The sequence below is a fragment of the Cebus imitator genome, unplaced genomic scaffold, assembly GCF_001604975.1.
Source record: "Cebus imitator isolate Cc_AM_T3 unplaced genomic scaffold, Cebus_imitator-1.0 Scaffold550, whole genome shotgun sequence".
Lineage (NCBI taxonomy): Eukaryota > Metazoa > Chordata > Mammalia > Primates > Cebidae > Cebus > Cebus imitator.
This window is the reverse complement of record NW_016107865.1, coordinates 229142-247676: the sequence shown is the minus strand read 5'-3', so window position 1 is coordinate 247676 and position 18535 is coordinate 229142. Positions and strand designations below refer to the sequence as shown.

General features: G+C 45.0%; 1 protein-coding gene across 10 annotated transcripts in view; it reads left to right on the top strand.

Moving 5' to 3' along the window:
• ATXN7L1 (ataxin 7 like 1) overlaps positions 1-18535 on the top strand; it is a 273039-nt gene that overhangs the window by 30542 nt on the left and 223962 nt on the right. Inside the window, exon 1 of one of the 10 annotated variants that reach the window (XM_017515422.2) lies at positions 767-7004. The exons of the other annotated variants lie outside the window; for them this stretch is intronic. The gene's annotated coding sequence lies outside the window, so the exon portion shown is untranslated. Of the gene's footprint in view, positions 1-766; positions 7005-18535 lie in introns of those variants that run through there. 10 annotated transcript variants of the gene reach the window in all.

Genomic DNA, 18535 nt, shown 5'->3' with positions numbered 1-18535 from the left:
TTGTATTTTTAGTAGAGACGGGGTTTCACCGTGTTGACCAGGATGGTCTCGATCTCTTGACCTCGCGATCCACCCGCCTCGGCCTCCCAAAGTGCCGGGATTACAGGCTTGAGCCACCGTGCCCAGCCTTGTATTTCTAGTTTCTATGTAGGAGTCTTGCATCTCTCTGGTTAAACTATTAGTAAGTATTTTATTTTTTTATATTATTGTAAATGAAATTGTTTTCCCAGTTTTACTTCATGATTGTCCATTGGAAGTATGTAGAAATACAACTGATTCTTTTTTTGAGACAGAGTTTTGTTCTGTCTCCCATGCTGGAGTACAGTGGTGTGATCTTGGCTCACTGCAACCTCTGCCTCCCATGTTCAAGGAATTCTCCTGCCTTAGGCTCCTGAGTAGCTGGGATTACAGGCACCCACCACCATGCCCAGCTAATTTTTGTATTTTTAGTAGAGACAGGGTTTCACCATGTCGGCCAGGCAGGTCTCAAACTCCTGACCTCAGGTGATCTGCCCACCTCAGCCCCTCAAAGTGCTGGGATTACAGGCGTAAGTCACCACACCCAGCCCACAGCTGATTCTTATATATGTTCTTTTATTCTGCAACCTTGTTAAACTTGTTAGCTCTCATAGTTTTCTTTGTGTGTATTTATTCCTTAGGGCTTTCTAAGGTCATGTCATCTGCAGATAGATCTGAATGCATTTTATTTCTTTTTCTTGCCTAATTGCTCTGGCTAGAACCTTCAGTATAATACTGAGTGCTAGTGGTAAGAGTGGACATACTTGTCTTATTCCTGATCTTGGGGAATAGCATTAAATCTTTCACTATTAAGTATGATATGGGCTTTTCATAAATACTCTTTATGAAGTTGAAGAAGTTTCCTTCTATTCCTGTTGGTTGAGTGTTTGTATTACGAAGGGGATTGGATTTTGTCAAATGCGGCATTTTCTGTGTCCATTGAGATGATAATATGGTTTTGCCCTTTATTATGTTAATATGGTATATTATATGAATTGAGTTTCATGTGTCGAACCACTCTTGTGTTGCTGGGATAAAGTCCACCTGTTTGTGGTATATAATCCCTTTTATGTATTGCTGAATTTGATTTGCTAGTATCTTGTTGGGGATTTTTATGTCTATATTCAGAAGGGATTTGATCTTTAGTTTTCCTAAGATGTCTTCGTCTGGTAAGGTAATACTAGCTTCATGGAGCTGGAGAGTGTTCCTTGTGACTCAGTCTTGACCAATGGAATATGGCAGAATATGACACAGGAGGTTGGGTCACAGGGCCCTTGCAACTTCTGCCTGCATTTCTTTGGAAACTCACTGTCGGGATGCTTATTGTTAGATCCAGCTACCAGGCTATAAGAAGTGCAGGACATTTGGGGTGGAGGCCCTCCAGTCAACATCCCTAGCTGACAGCAAGCATCAGATGCCAGCCATGTGAATGGGCCATCTTGGACATCCCGCTCAGTAGATGTACATACAGATACTACTGTAGCTTCAACTGACGTCCGATCGTAAGGGAAAACTGCACAGCTGAGTTTAGTCAATCCATTGAACTGTGAGAGTTAATAACAAATTGTGGTTTTAAACCACAGCGTTTTGGGGTAGATTTATTACATAGTAATAGAGCAGGAATCCATTGGCTGCAGCCATCCCTGGCCCATACCTTTCTACAGAATTGTGGAAGCATGCAATGGTGTTTTCTTTTCTCTTGTCTCTTGAAAAGGCCCTGAAAAATGAAATGGCCAGAAGGCAGCATTGAAGAGGGAGCCTGGGTCTTGGAACACCCAAGCCTAGGTAACCAGTGGCCTATTTTCCAAAAGGTGCTTGCTTAGCTGTACTCTGCCTCTGCTCTGAGCAGAGTGAATCAAAGGCTCACAGGGCTCACACATCAGTCAGCCTTCAGCCACTTTGCTGCCCCTGTACCACAGGAGGGTTTTGCTTCTTTGAGTGCCCAGACCTGCCATTGGCTGGCATTTGGAGCCATCTGCTCACTTAGTTTCCTAAATGGATCTGTTATGTGGCATTTATCCTTAATTCCCAGGGTTTTCTCAGACCTGCAATTGGTCTGTAAGCTGAGCATCTCAGACCATCTTGCTAATCCCACCTTCGAGCCTGTGGACAAAGCTGGACTGCCATTCTAAAGACAGATATGACCTAATAACCAGAGAAGCAGAACCGGGGTGGGCCCCAGGTAGATGTGGAAGCTTTTGTGAGCCGGTGCAGCCTTCCCAAATCCCACCCTAACGTTGGGGCCACCATTTGCTTGCTGCACGTAAGAACTAACCAAAGGACCCTGTCTGTTGGATATTCAGTTTCCCTGCTGCAGTCTCTAGGTGCATCAGCTTGGTGTGTCTGCACCAAGCTTACTCCTTCATTTTAAGAAAAAAATGCCAAAGATTTTGTATCTTTTATTTCAATTTCCATAATATCAAGAACGTAAAGATGTACTGTACATGAAAACAGGCTCAATATCATCAGTCGTTAGGGAAATGCAAATCAAAACCCCAAGAGACACCACTTCACATCCACTAGGATGACTATAATAATACATATTTTTTAAATTAGAAAGGAAAATTACAAGTGTTGGTGAGGATTGTGGAGAAACTGAAACCCTTACACATTGGTGTTGGGAACGTAAAATGGCACAGCCACTGTGGAAAGTTCCTCAAAAGATTAGGCATAGAGTCATGGTATGATCCAGCAATTCCACTCCTAGATATATACCTAAGGTCACACAGAAACTTGTACACCAGTGTTCAGAGCAGCACTATTCACAACAGCCAAAAGGTAGAGCTAACCAAATGTGCATCAAATGGTAAATGGATAAATAGAATGTAATATATCCTACAATGAAAACTGTTCAGCCAGAAAAAGGCATGAAATATTGATACCTGCTATAATATGGGCGAACCTTGAAAACATTATGTTAAGTGAAAGAAAGAAGCAAAGGACCATATATTGGATGAGTCCATACCTATGAAACGTTCAGAATAGGGTAATCCTTAGAGAGGAAATAGATTGGTGGTTGCCAGAGGCTGGGCAAAAAAGGACATTGAGAAGTCTGAGGTTTCTCTTTGGGGTAGGAAAAATAATCTTAAATTAGATAGTGGTAGTAGCTGCACAATATTGCGGATCGCACATTGAAGTGTACACTTTGGAATGTTTAAAATAATGAATTTTGTGTTCTATGAATTTTACCTCAATAAAAAATTTTCCAAAAAAAAACCAAACCCTTCTACTTTAATGGTTATTGCTGTAAGGTGACAATATATGTTGTTTGCCATGTAAAGGGACTTTCCCAGTCAAGAAGCAGGACTAGCCAGAGAATAGGTGCTTCTCAGAGTGGCTTGACGGGGCATGAAGAGTATGGTCTGGGAGCCAAAGAATTCTAGTTCTCCATCTCACATTCCAGCCGGGCAACTTCGGGCAAGTTCCTCAGCCTGGAGCACTCTGTTTAAGTCTTCTAAATTGCAGATCTATCTCTAAAAATGCCTATAAAGTGCCCACTATGCACTAGGCATTAGTCCACTAGTCCCTGCTTATCCACGAGGGATACAGTTCCAAGACCCCCAGTGGATGTCTGAATCCACAGATAGTACTAAACCCGGTGTCTACTGTTTTTGCCTATGCATAGATAAATACCTGTGATAGTTTAATTTTTAAATGAGGCACAGTAAGAGATTAACAATAATAACTAGTAACAAAATGGAGCAATTATAACAATATGCCAGCATCGCTACTCTTGTGCTTTGGAGCCGTTGTTCAGAAAAGTAAGGATTACTTGAATGCAAGCACCAAGATGCCACAGCCTTCCATCGGGTGACTGAGACGGCTACTGAGTGACTGATAGGCAGGTGGCATAGACAATGTGGGCACGCTGGGCAAAGGGATGATTCATATCTCAGGTGGGATGGAGCGGACGGTATGAGATTTCATCAGGCTGTTCTTAACAGTGCGCAATTTAAAACCTATGAAGTGTTTGCTTCTGGGATTTTCCACTTAATATTTTTGGACCATGATTGGCTGCATGTAACTAAAACTGTGGAGAGTGAAACCATGGATAAGTGAGGACTCGTATATTTGTTCCGTTTTTCAGCTGGAGAAAATGAGGCACAAGGAAATAGAGTACTTGTCCAAAAGGAGACAGCCAGCGAGAGGCCGAGCAGTGTTCCACAGCAGGCATTTCTGCTGCAGAAATGTGGTCTCACGCTCTGCTCCACGTGGCCTTCTAGGAGTGCCTGACCTCCCTACCTCCCATGGCGCTGTGGGATCCAGTGCCATTAGACACAGGGAAACTGTCTTATAAACATAAACACTGTGCAGCACACACAAGGCTCAGTGTTGCTCCTGTCTCAGATATTAGCAATGAGAGTTACAGAAAAAACACCTGAAGCTCATCTGCCCAAGTGGTCAGTCCTGGCCTTACCCAAAATGCATTCCTTCTGGAGTTCACCAAGGACATTAGGATTGCCTTATGTCCAGATTTCTCTGGACACAGGAACATGTCCCTATAAGGCTTCTGAGAGGACCCTGAGATTGCCATCACTCCATGGGGCCCGAACTTGGGGGCAAAGGAAAACCAGATGGATCCCGGAATTCCTGGCACCAGCTGGGGCAGGTGAACATGGGAGGGGGTGCTAACATCTGGTAACTTATGTTTTTTGTATTTAGAAGGGGGCCTGTAGACAGAATCAAGTGGGAAGTATATCCCATTTCCTTTTTGAGACTTCTGGTCCTGGAGCCGGTGGAGATGCAGGGGTTGGATAGGGAGATTCCCTGGCCCAGCATTTGACAGCTGCGTTGGAAACTCTCGGGGGCAGTATGTATGATCTGGAGAGAATATAACAGAGCTGGGAGCCAGGGTGTTGCTCAGATTCTGGCACTGGTGAATCCGAGAATCAGGAAGATTCAGAAAATGTGGCAGAAGTGCTGGTGTGTTGGCAGCCTGGACTCTGACACATTGAAGGCCCCAGGCTTTTGGCCCCAGGCAGGCATCACTCCCTGCTACCGCAGCCCTGTGTCTCCACCCTGAAGCACTTCTTCTCTGGCTCCTCCTCTTCCCCACGGTGGCAGGCTGTCCACGCCTGCATTCTCTAGGGCCTTCACAGCAGCCTCTTGACTGGGCTTTTCCTGGTTTCTGCCTCTCCAGTCCAGCTTTACCGTCTCCAGTGTGACACTTCCGAAACTCAGGTCAGATTGTCACTCTGCTCCTCGACTCATGTCAGTGGGTCCCTGGGGTCTGCTGAGTGAAGTTGGCATATAGCCCCTCACTGTGGCCCTTGTGGGTCCTCCCAGCCCCAGCCACTGCCCCCCAGCAGAGTCCCTGTGTTCTCCGCAGACCACTCACCCTCTCCTGTCACTCCTCGGTTCCTGACTGCAGCCTGGGTCCACCTGGCAGCTTCCTACTCATCCATTAGGGCCCAACTCAAATGAGGTTTCCCTGACACCACCCAACCCTCAGGCCCTTGCAGAATTAGCCAAGTCTTCATCTGTTTACATAGCACATTTCAGGTATTTCTGTTACAGCATATAATAGTATCGTATTATATCTTATTTCACCTGTCCTGTTTCTGGTGGGCTCTGGGTTCATTTAGCACAGATCCTATGCCTCATTTATATTCCTCTTTCCCTTGCCTGGCACACAGTAGGTGTTCAGTATGTGTATTTTCCCATGAGTGTTCATGGGCTCTCTGAGTGCAACAAAGTATAAACTGCTTAGTCCTTTCTGCCCTGCGTATGAGACTGGACCTAAGGCTGTCATCCCTGGTGGTGTGTTTAAAGTTCTTCCCTCTCCTCTGGGTATCCTGAGCAGAGATGCAGGGAGAAAGGGGAGAAGACTCATCTCATCTCACCTTGAGCTCTAACTGCCATTCAGACACCCCAGACGGACCATTCAGTGTAGGCTGAATGGCCAGACAGGCTCCTACGTGCTAATCAGGTACCATCTTGAAACCAGTCCAAATGGGGAAGCTGTCAGTATTTACACCCATGTGCCCAGCAAACTGGGAGTGAGGGAAGTAAAGCGTGCCTGGGGCTGAGGCATGGAAAGCCCGGGGTTGGATCTGGAGTGTTTAGGCCAGGGAGAAATGCCAAACCATCAGGCAATCATCTTCCACATTCAAGTTTTGATTTTCATTTTAAGTGCACAAAATCCACAATCTTTTTTTTTTTTTAATGCAGCAACAACAGCTTCCTAAAAATGTGTCTCAGCTGAGCCGTTGTCCATAACAGCATGCCATTTGGCCTTTGTAAAAGGAAAAACCTCTGTATTTGTATCTAGAACACCCACAGCTTAGTGTGTCAGATGCTGCTGGCTAGTTTGATTGGTTGCCTTGCGTGGGTGGCTTCCCGCGGGGGCTGGCTTCCCTAAAGTTGAGTGGGCAGTCCCAAGAGTTCTTCAGTCATTTCTGCCTAACCCGAGGAATGCCAGGTTTAAGCAGAGATGAGGCTTCGTGAAGGAATGGATTCCTTTGCTTTTCTGTGGGGAGTGACTGAGGTTCCTAGAGTCTTCCTCGTGAGTGAAAAGGAAGTAGAGGTGTGCTCCAGCCAACTCTTCAGATGAGGCAAGTGGATTGATAATGGCGCATTCCTAGATTCCCAGAGACCTAGCTGGCGGGCTGCCCAGTGATCCGGGAGTTCGGGTCATCTCCACGTTGCTCTGGGCCCTGGCTCGGGTGCCAGACGCAGAGAGTAATTAGAAGGGAGTGGAACAATCGGGGAAGATGATGTTTGCCAGCCACAGGCCGTTTTTATTGTCCCCGCGGGTTGGACACCGGGCTGAACCAGGTAGGACGGAGATCAGTTTTATTATCGTCTTTCGGCCCCTTCTCCTCCTGGCTGGAATTTCACAGAAGCTAACCAATCTCTGCACAGGCGACTCCTCTTGTATCAAAAGGCTGAAATCCCTGGGGGTGTGGCCTACGCGGCAGCTGTTTCTCTCCTGATTTCCAAGGATAATGTCAAGTGCCTCCGAGTGTGTGAAATTCTGGCTGAAAGTGAATGATTGAAATGCTTTTTCCATTAAACCGTCTCCCTTTTCGTATAGGTGTTTTCCTAACAACCCTTATGCAGATAGCTCTGAAAAGTAGGAAATGGTAAGATGTCGAGTGTCTTCAGCTCCTGGCAGCCTGCCCTGCTGAAGCCTTCTGATTTTCCTCCAAAAAAAAGAAAGAACGACAGGCAGACCACCAGCCCTCTGTGTGGCACTGGGCAGACACAGCTGGGAGGCCTGTGTCGTTTTCTTGTCTGCTTTTTGGAGGGCAGGATTATGTTAGAACACTGAGCCATTATGGGTCTCTAGGATCACATATTGCGCTTTATTGTCTACACAGCCAATGTAAGTTATTGATTTGCAAATGGGAAGCATTCCTTTCCAACTCTCTTGAAGGAGGCTGGAGGGAAGCTATTTTCCGAGGGAGAAGACTTGGTTCATTCTTTGCAAAACATTTCCTGTGCAGCCCGATTCCTGCTTTTAGGACCTGCGCCATCGTCAGCAAGCGCACATGTGTGGTGTTCATTCACGAGGGAGGCAGGCATTTGGCAATCGTCCCCAGGGGTCCAGAGTGCCACTTGTTGCACGGAGGCCTCCGCTGTTGGCATCGGGCTCGCCATGTGAGTGGAGAAGGGTGGCCAGGGACGTGCTCCATGGCTGAGTCCGCCCTCCACGGAGACAGTAAAGCGGGGCCCAGGGAGCCCTCCCGTCCCTGCTGGCTTTTGCTGCTCCTTATTCTTACATCCGCCTCCTTCTCAGCTCTTCCTTCACTGATCATATGTGGATTCCGGCAATGATGCAGCTTTGCCAAGTGAATCTTTTCACTGGCGCCCTCTCATTGGTGCCGTTGACGGGAGGTAGTGTCATGGTGCTGTTCACCCCTTCTGACAACAGCCAGGTAGTGTATCCCTCCAATTCTTCATTTTTCACTGATTCTAAGATTCCTATTTTATTCACATTTTAATATCTCCAAAGTGGAGATGCATTTGAAATTCCATGTTGTGTCATTGTTTGGTAGTTTGGTTTCCTGTTTCTCACTAGTAGATAAAACAATGGAGCATCTTATGGCATTGTAGATTCAAAGAAGTAGGAAGGAATCAGAAGGCCAGTGGTCTGATGACTATAATGTAGTTGGGATATTTGTCCCCACTCAGATCTCATGTTAAAATGTAATCCTCAGTGTTGGAGTTGGGGCCTGGTGGGAGGTATCTGGGTCATGGGGGTGGATTCCTCATGAATGGCTAGAGCCATCCCCTTGGTGATAAGTGAGCTCTCACTCTGAGTTCACATGAGTAAAAGTGTGTGGCACCTCCTCCCACACTCTCACTTTGGCTCCCCCTTCACCTTCTGCCATGAGCAAAAGCTCCCTGAGGCCTCCCCAGAAGCCCATGCTTCCACCTCCTGGGTTCAAGCGATTCTCCTGCCTCAGCCTCCCGAGTAAGTGGGATTATAGGCGCATGCCACCACACCCAGCAAATTTTTGTATTTTCAATAAAGTAGGGGTTTCACCATTTTGGCCACGCTGGTCTCGAACTCTTGACCTCAGGTGATCTGTCTTGGCCTCCCAAAAGTGCTGGGATTACAGGCTTGAACCACCACACTCAGCCTAAACCTATTTTCTTATAAATTACCCAGCCTTGGGTAGGTATTTATAGCAGTGCAAGAACAGCCTAACACAGACTGCTTTCAAGATGATTTCAAATCCCGAGATGTCCTTTGAGACTCTGTTCAGGGCCAGGTGCTATGGAGTAGGCAGATGTGTGGAGGGCGCCACCTGCCCTGATATCTCCCAGTTCCAACGCTTTCTTCTGGGGACCCTTATGCCACCTGATAGTGTTTGCCATCTGTCCCTGGCAATTTACTTCTCCTTCCCTACTTCTCTGGAAACATCACCCTCAACTGGGAGCTTGTTGCCCTACCATTTTAAATGTTGGCATCCTATTTTCTCCCTAATCACTCTCTCCTGGGCTTTTAACACATTCGTCTCATTTCTTAGGTGGTTTTCTGATCTTTGGGTCATTTTGGTTGTTTGGGTGACCCTGAAGCTCTTGTGTGGTTCAGAGACTTACATTCTCAAGTGTCCAGGTATAAGAGGACTTTCAGCTAAATAGACATTTTCTCTTCAACATGATAAAAACCTCCATGTTCTGTGGAGTAGGCATATTCCCTTCACTGCGATTGTTTGCGGTTCCCATGGGTTTCGTCTCTGGTCCCCCATAACCTAGCGCCATCCCATGCTCCTCCTCCCCCAGCCTTCCAGGTTTGGGGCATTGCCTCTCTTGGCTGTCAGTGTTCTTTTAATTTTGGCTGGGGTTGCAGCGCATGCCAGCTGCCTCTTCCCTGGGTAAATTGGATCATTTCACCTCGGAGCAAGCTTGTTCTTACATTTTCTGAAGACCTCTTTCCCCTCACTTTTTATCCCTTAGCTGATTTCCTCAGAAAGTTCTGAGGTTTTTTTCCCCTTGGTATTCTTCCTCTAAAAAAAAAAAAAAAGAAAGAAAGAAAGAAAAAGAAAGGTGCCACTAGTCAAACTTCCCAAGAAAATTTCTTTTTTAGAAAAATTTCTGCCTCTGTCACCAGTCTTGTGAAAGTCCCTTTGGTATTTCAGTTATTAATAGCGTTTCTCTATCCTTTAAGAAGATGGGATTTATTTTGGTTTTATGAAGGGTCAGAAAAGCTCTTGTTGGCCAGAAGAGAAACTGTCTTCATTGTATAGGGAAATATGTTCCAAGCTCCAAACCACAACTTACAAATGAACTTTTGGACTAAGACCAGTGTGTAAAGTGAGGAGTCCGTCTCTACTGAGCTCTGAAATGGAAATGCTGGTATGCTGGAGTTCAGGCTAAGACTCACGCGCTGACCTCAAGTGAGTGCTCTGCAAGAGCCCACCAACTTGGGACCCTTGACCTCTGGAAAACTTTTTAAAATTAATTATACAATTAAGGTTGGGCACTGTGGCTCGTACCTATAATCCCAGCACTTTGGGCGGCTGAGTCGGGCAGGTCCCTTGAGTCCAGAGGTTCAAGACCAGCCTGGGCAACATGGCAAAAACCCGTCTCTACAAAAAGTACAAAAATTAGCCGAGCATGGTGGCATGCGCCTGTAGTCCCAGCTACTCAGGAGGTTGAGGTGGGAGGTTCACCTGAACCCGGGATGCAGAGGTTACAGAGTTATGCTTGCACCAGTGCACTCCAGCCTGGGTGACAGAGTGAGACCCAGTCTCAAAAAAAAAGTTACACAATTATAAATTATTGTTAAAAAACCAGAGCATCTAGCGGGGCATGGAGTAAAGAAAGTGAAGCCCCCTCCTGTACCCTGTGCAGGCCTCGGGTACCATGCTTCCCTTAGTATCCATCCCAAGCACCTCTCCCCCAGCATTCATGCAGCTTGACCTCATTTTGTTTAGGGGTCACAAGAATGTTCCCCTGTTTTGGTTCAACCAAAATCCATTCATTGAGGCCCAGAGACCACCTTTAGCCCCGGGAAAACAATTGGCCCTGGGTTCCCATTGGGCATCTGAAAGACCCTGGGTTTTGGCTGCCAGATTGCCTGCCGTCTGCAGCCCTCTCGTCTCCTCTCCTCTCCATCACACAAAGGCAGCCTCAAATTTCTTGTGAAGAAGAGTACCTCTCCCCATTCTCAGCAGTGCAGCAGGACTCGTTCTGGTCATGTGTTCTCTGGATGTTACTGAAGTTATTTTTCTGTGAGCCTACAGTGTACATGACAGTACGCTCAGCCCAGAGAGGGAGGCAGAGCAAAGCAGTTGATCTCTCTCAAGAAGCTGACAGACTCATCAGAAGATAAGAATATGCCCATTCAATAGCCACCCTTTATGAAGCAAGGCAGGTATGCGTATCAGGTTTCTAAAATGTTATGACGTTTGACCTTTGCATTTCTGGGCATATAAACTGAGTAAATAAACATACTTATGCACACAGATTTGTATATAAGAATTTTAATTACTCTGTTGTTGATAAAAATGAAAGATTGAAGGTGGCCTCTAGGTCCAAAGTTAGGAGACTGGTTAAGTGAGTTGTGATATATCCATTCAGTGGCTTACTAGACAGCTGTGTGAAACTAAGCTTTCAAAGTCAATCATGAGGCCGGGCGCAGTGGCTCACGCCTGTAATCCCAGCACTTTGGGAGGCTGAGGCAGGTGGATCATCTGAGGTCAGGAGTTCGAGATCAGCCTGGGCAATGTGGTGAAACCCCGTCTCTACTAAAAATACAAAATTGGCCAGGCATGGTGACACATGCCTGTGATCCCAGCTACTTGGGAGGCTGAGGCAGGAGAATTGCTTGAACCCAGGAGGGAGAGGTTGCAGTGAGCTGAGATCATACCACTACACTCCAGCCTGAGCAATAGAGTGAGACTTGGTCTCAAAAATAAATACATAAAGACATTATGACATGGGAAAATACCATAAAATATTCAGCAAACCATGTTGGATATACTGATTGTAATCAATATGATCTGAATTAATTTTTCCCAACATTTTATAAAAATGTTCAACATATAGTTGAAAGGATTTTGCAGTGAGATCTTCCTTGTGACTACCACTGGCTGTACCATTACCATTTTATTATATTTGCTTTATCATCTGTCTCTCCCCCTCTTCATCCAATAATGCATATGATTTTTTAATGCATTTTAAAGTAAATTTCAGGCATCAGCACACTTTCCCCTTGACATTCCAGCATGCATATCATTAACTAGTGTTCACTATTTGGTTGGTTTTTTTCTTTTGAGGAAAAAATTACACACAGTGAAATGTACATTCATTAAATGTACCTTCTCTGAGTTTTGACAAATGCATACTCTCATGAAACCAGAATCCCTATTAAGATACAGAACATTACCAATTATTTTTACTACTAAGCACACATACTTATTTGTATATGTCTATACCTGTGCAGTGGGATTCCAAGGCTGATTTTATTTTCTTCACTGTATTATTCTTTACTTTCTAAATGGTGTGAGTGAGTACATCTATTTGTTCTTTTATTTAACAGGTATTCATTTATCATGGAGAGTGTGTGCCAGGCTCTGCCCTAAATACAGGGGCTCCAGGGGTTGACAGGACTGCAGAATTCCCTGCCTTTATGGCACCTACAATCTAGTAGTGAGTGGCAAGGTGAGTGAACAAAAGATAATGCCGCAGTGAGATAGTGAGTGAGGGGCTGCGCGTGAGGCTGAATGATTTGAGGAAAGAGCCATTGAGGGTCAGGAGAGTCTCAGGGGACCTGGGGACCGGCAGGAACAAGGACCTTGAGGCAGGAGGGGGAACGTGACAGGATGGGAGGTCAGAGGGGGAGGCACAAGCCAAGCCATACAGCGCCTTGTAGGTGATGTGAGGAGTAAGGACTTTATCCTGGTGTGGAGAGAAGCCGTTAGAGGGTTTTAATCAGCGGAGTGACTCGATCCGATTTCTGTTTTGAAAAGCTCGGCTCTGTGGAGAATCTGCTCTTCTGGGTAAAGGTAGAAGCGCGGAAGTCAGAAAGGGAGGCTTGTGCTGGGGTGGCAATGTGGTTAGCAACTGTGAGGATAGAGCTGGCGCTGCTTCCTGAGGGATTAAAGGTGGGATGTGGGTGAGAGAGGGGTCTAGGAAGATTCTCTTTGTCTAAGCATCTGGGTGAATGATGGTGGTCTAACTGCGATGGGCAGANCCATCTCACCTTTGAAAACCTTAGAGCTCAGTGCCCCCACCGGCATCCGGGCATTTATTCTTATTTCTGCTTCTTAAGCAGGCTCTGGGGAGGAGAGAAATCAGGAGTTCCGTTTTAGACATGTTGGGTGCAACGTGAAAACTTCACCTTTCAAACCTTTACGTGGCGAAGTCAGTCAGGCAGCGGCTGGGTGAGCGCTGGAGGAAGGGGAGCGCTCACCAAACTACTCCACCTTGTTGGTGCACAAAAGGTGCAGGGCATCTGCAACCACCTTGGGGGCAGATGTGGTTTGGAATTCAGAATTATTCAAACTTTGGAAAGGTAATCGATTAACCCTCACCGAGGCCTGGGACGTCACCTGTCATCAAACACAGAAGGTATTTCTGTAGCAAATTATAGTCTTCACACTTAAACAGATTAATAAAGACTAGAAATAGCCTCACATCGGTTCAGGTCAGGTGTTGTTATGAAGGCAGTTTTGTCACCAAATTAGGTAAACCTTGGTTTCAGAGCTTTTGAGTTTCTGAATTTCAGAAAATTAGCAATCCCCTCTCTAGTCTCAATTTCTACTCCCCAAATGCAAATACTTTGCAAAAATTTTTCACTGCTCTTTTCTATTTACTTCTGTAATGTAAAGTAACTGGGCTTTCCTGCCGTCTCTAGATTCTTAAAAGCTTTATATTATCTACTAACTTGCTACCATGGAAAGTGAGGGCTTATTTTTTTGATAGGCCCTCTGCACTGCGCACCCCTCCTCCATCCAGCCTTCCAATATAGTCAAATGGCCATTTTTCACTAAATCAGCATCGGAGGCTTATATTATTATGACCATGTGAGTATTATTCACAGCTGAACCACCTGCCCTACTATTATTACATGTCCTTCCTTAAACAACTCTGATTTCTTCAGTCTTTTGCAGCAAAGAAGCAAAGGATATCAGGGTATAAGGTAATACAGAGTCCCCAACAAGCTTCCCATGCATACCCAGCCCTTCCCACATCCCTGTTCTTGAGGGTAGCCTTTCTGGACTTTGGGAACTAAAATCAGCCTGTGTCTCTGCCCGCCACTCCACCCCATCCACTGGCTGTGTTCAACTAAGTCATTTACCATTTGTCCAACTGCTCTGCAGCAGCCTCCAGAATGTTACTGGCATCTTGGGTCTACTCTCATCTCCTACATTGTCGGACGATCACATTGTTCTGGTAGTCTATGCCTTTTTAAAATTAAATTTACTATCATTCTTTGTGGGGCTTCAGGAGAGAGTAGAGGTAGACATAGTTTATCAACCTGCCACGTTTAACGAAAAGCATCCCAGACCACTGTTCATACTTCCTGGGCCATGACCTTTTCATAGCAGGTGTCAGCAGATGTTCCTTATGTAATGATTTTGTCCACCTGTTGCCCAGCTCAGCCCACAGAGTTGGAAATTGGAAATTTGGAAGCGCTGTTACAACAAATTGCTTTCTAGGCATTTGAAATCTCCCAGGGTTTTCCCAGAGCAATTTAGGAGACCTCCTGAATGAGCCTAATGTGCTTTCAGCCTTTCTCACTACAATGAAGAGACTACATGGCATTTGTATTTATTCAGCTATTTTGAAGTAGAATTCTTCATGCAGCTGGGGTAGCATAAAGGGCAGGCATTGGTCAGGCAGGCTGGAGCTTGGTCACCAATGAGTGTGTGTACTGCACAGCTTACTTTTGCTCTCTGGGCCTCAGTCACCCCATCTATGGTATAGGTGGACTGGGGCACCTCATTCTCCATACTTGACACAGAGCCCTCTGTATAAAACACAAAAAGAGGAACTGTTCTGGTTGAAGAAGAGGCAGATGCCCCCAGAGTGAACCGAGATACTTCCGAGCCATCCCAGGCCTCCTGGGAATATACATTGAGAAGCACTGGACTTGAAGATGTCTCTAAAGTCTCAATTGGACAGCTCTGGGAACCTTGCCTTTTAAAAGGTTTACTGCTCTGCAGAAATAAAATACTCTTTGCAGCTGGGGTCCCAGGACGTGCAGCCCCTGCCTGGCTCTGGTGCCACTGGACCTGACACGGCATGGCAGGCACTGTCCTCATCTCCCTTTCCTGGTGCAGAAGCGGAAGCGGGAATGTTGGCTCTAGCTGCCTCTTAGCAAAGACCCAGATTTGTTGATTTATGGGTTAAGAGCCCTGGGATTGGAGTCCTCCCGACACAGTCTCTGTAAGAATACGGGAATTTGTTTTCCCACATCATTTGCTTTTGATTTAGTGTTTTGATGTGGGGCTGCCTTATGACTCAGATGTTATCTTCCACTGCCAAATCACACGTTAGGTGTGTATAACATTTCCTACACAGTGATATCTTATCCTCTTCCAGACATCAGTGGCCATACCCGACACCCGCCGTGGGGCAGGGCAGGGAGGCAGGGGGAATTAAACAACTTTTCTACTCACAAATCAAGACATGTCACAGGGATGGGGCAGTGGTTTTCAAAATCGTTATCTTTGTTGTTGACGTTGTTGTTTGAAGGAGAGAATCATTTTCCAAAGAAAATCTTAAGCCAAGGCCCAATCAGTATAACAGGTAAACATGGAACCCCTGCTCAAGTTGAAGAGTAGAATGAAGTGGAATAGAGACTCCAGCCCCTCTTCCAGCTCGCCATAGAGGCTTCAGTTATAGGGACAGACTCCCAGGTCATTTCTAGATCTACCTCCTATACTTGACGTGACTTAGTAGGATAAGTGACTGAACCTCCCAGGGCCTCCTTGTCCTCATCTTTAAAATGGGGCTGTTGGGGGAAGGGATAACATCTACAACCACTAGCTTTGAGTGAGGCACTTGGTGTGTCCCCAGTGACAAGTAATCTTCTTCTTACTGCCTACTTAGAAGCCTTGCTCCAAAAGGAAGCCTTCAGCCTCACAACAGCTTTCCTGCAGGGAATGTTTTAGAAAACCTGATTCGCACAGTTTGCAACAACTACTGTTTTCTTTTCAACCTCTTCTTTCCAGAGAAGGTCCTTGTAAGGTCATAGTAACATCCAGTTGTTAAGAGCTTGTGATTTTGCTTGGAATGTAAACACTACCCTGTCTTTGGCCAGTTGGGAAAGGAAGTTTTATGTTTTCTTCTCTGTCTTTGGAAGTAGCCTTACTTTTGTGAACGCATTTTGATAAGACATACTGAAATCTGTGATTTTGGTTAAGCTGAAGATGGGGACACTGGCAGTAGTGTGGATCTTCTCAATGAGTGTATATTTGTGGGTGTTTTGTAGCTGTTAATTACATTAAATAAATTACCATAAAATTGCACCAATATTGTCCCTCCTTCCCCCATGCTGGCCCATAGGAGCTTTCTCTCTGTGTGGGAAATGGCTGTTTTTTCACTTCACTATTTGAGGACTGAGCAGCCTGTCAAATGTATTGATTGCCTTCTCCAAGTTGGAGATTGGGAGCTATATATTTACTTATCTTCCCTAGTGAAAAAGCAAATAAGACTGCTTATCTAGTTTTTAAACTTGCTTTTCATTTACTCTGTCAAAGGCATTATCCCACAAAGACATAATTTGAGAAGTATCTTCATAGAAAATAGCTCTAATTTCATAAGCCATGAATACCCTTGCTGGTGGAACCCATGTATTGCTTCTTTAGAAGCTGTCAGTGCTCACAGCTCTCATATCCCTCAGTGAATTATCTAGCTTCCAAACCTGTACTTTTTCTCCCACCAGCTCTTTCTTCCCCTTAAGCTTTGCCTGCAATCAACTGTGGACTGTGTGCATTTAGCTTCAGCCTCTTCTTCTATAAAATGAGAAGAATAATGGTTCCTCCCTCAAAAGCTTTTTGCGTGGAAAAAAACATGATATTGCTTACAAAGTGCTTAGTACAGTATTTGGCATAGAGTACATGTTTGATAAACAGTAGTCATTATTTCTCTTTGTTGCCTTTTCTGTTCTCACATTCATAGTCACCCATCTCTCGGGCCATATTTACCTGGTTTATCTGGGACTTTGTTGTATTTTCCTCATCCCATGGGATTAAAAGCAAGCACAGCCCCTTCCCAGGGTGCTCTGTGTGCCTGTTGCCTCCCTGGTTCAAGATCTGCTATGAACAGCTCCAAGCCTGGTGCTTCCTCCAGGTCATTCTTCCCGTTCTTCAGGGATAGGAAGCATTGATGGCACCTGGCTTTCTTCCATATTAACAGGACTCTGCTTGGTTCTGAATACCATGTTCCTTGACTACTTGTATGGTAAAAATGTAATTTATGCCCTCTAATCCTCAATCCTAAACTGTGAGCCACATACAAGGAGCCAATATGGCAAGAGCAGTTAAAACCTAGGTTTGGGGCCACACTGCCTGAGGGGTCAGTCCCTGACCCTACCACTTACTACCTGTTTGATTTGGAGCAAGTTATATAACTTTTTTTGTGTCTTGGTTTTCTCATCTATCAAATAGGTATAAAAATTTGGATCTGTATTTCTGAAATCCAAGCCACTCTGAAAACAAAATTGTTGTTTTTTTCCCCTCCTAAGTTTGAGGCACAATCATTTGGCATCAAAGTCTGCCCTGACCTGACGTATAGCTACTTATTATGTACTTTATCCAAATTAGTATGATTATTCCTGTGCTTCAGTGGAAAGAAATATTAATGTTTTTGATTATAGGATGCAGCCCCTGACTGCTGGGGTGTTATATATAATGTGTACCATATGACCTTACTAAAATATGATATATACAATTTGGGAAACCCACTTAGCCCAAGAGCTTTGGATAAGGGATTGTGGATCTGTAATAGCCACTTCATAGGGTTGTTGAAAAGATTAAACAAGATACAGCCATCCTTAGTATACATGGGGAATTGGTTCCAGGACACCCGTGTGTACCAGAACCCGTGCTTACTCACATCCCTCAGTCAGTCTTGCAGAACCCAAATATATGAAAAGTCAGCCTTCTGTGCAGGCGAGTTTCATGTCTCACAAATACTGTATTTTCAACCTCATTTGGTTGAAAACCTTTGGCATATAAGTGAACCCATGCAGTTCAAACCCATAATGTTCAAGGGTTAACTGTATTTTGCATAAAGCTCTTAGAATGGTCTATGGACTGTAAGTGCTCAATACACACTTGCTATGATTCTCCTGAAGACATGAAACAGTACTGTGTCCGTAAGAATGAGCAGTTTATTTTACCACCATAAAAATGTTTGTTCTTTTTTTAAGTGAATGGTTTAAATGTTTAACGAATGATATAAAAATGAATTTTACTGCCTGGATCTAAAGGAAGTGTGCTGTTTCTTTTGGAAGGACTTTCCAAATCCACAAGAGAAGTCAGTTTCAGCAATGATGAGTGTCACCCTGTCAGATTTTGTTCTATACTCTTGACCTAGGGCTTGCTTACGCCAGCAAAGGCAGAGTCCCCGCCCTCTCCTTTTCACCCTCGCCTTCCATTCTGCATACATCAAACATGGGTTGGAGTAGAATCCAAGGTTGACTCTCTCTGAGATGTTGTGATTCCTGAAAACCTGTAGTTCTGGTGTCCCTGCTGTCTTGCATCTTTTCTGTACCTTTGTCCTCGATGACAAACCCTGTGAGCTCTTCCTTCTATATCCCCCAACGGTAAAATACTTGTAAGTCTCTTGTAAAATATTACAGCTTCTATCTTTCTCATTGTTTTTCATCCCCAGTCTCAAGCTTTTGCCAAAATCATTTACCATTCGGACTTCTCCACACACGTGTATAAATACCAAGGTCCCATTTCTCCTCTCCCCAGCCCTTGTCTCATTTAGAACTGGTCAGGGTCTAACCCTCCTTGTCTGTTTGATTATTATTGCTTAGTTGTTTTTTCTTGGTGGCCATGTTGTGTTATCTTCTTTGACCATCCTGTGTTTTCTTCCATATTGC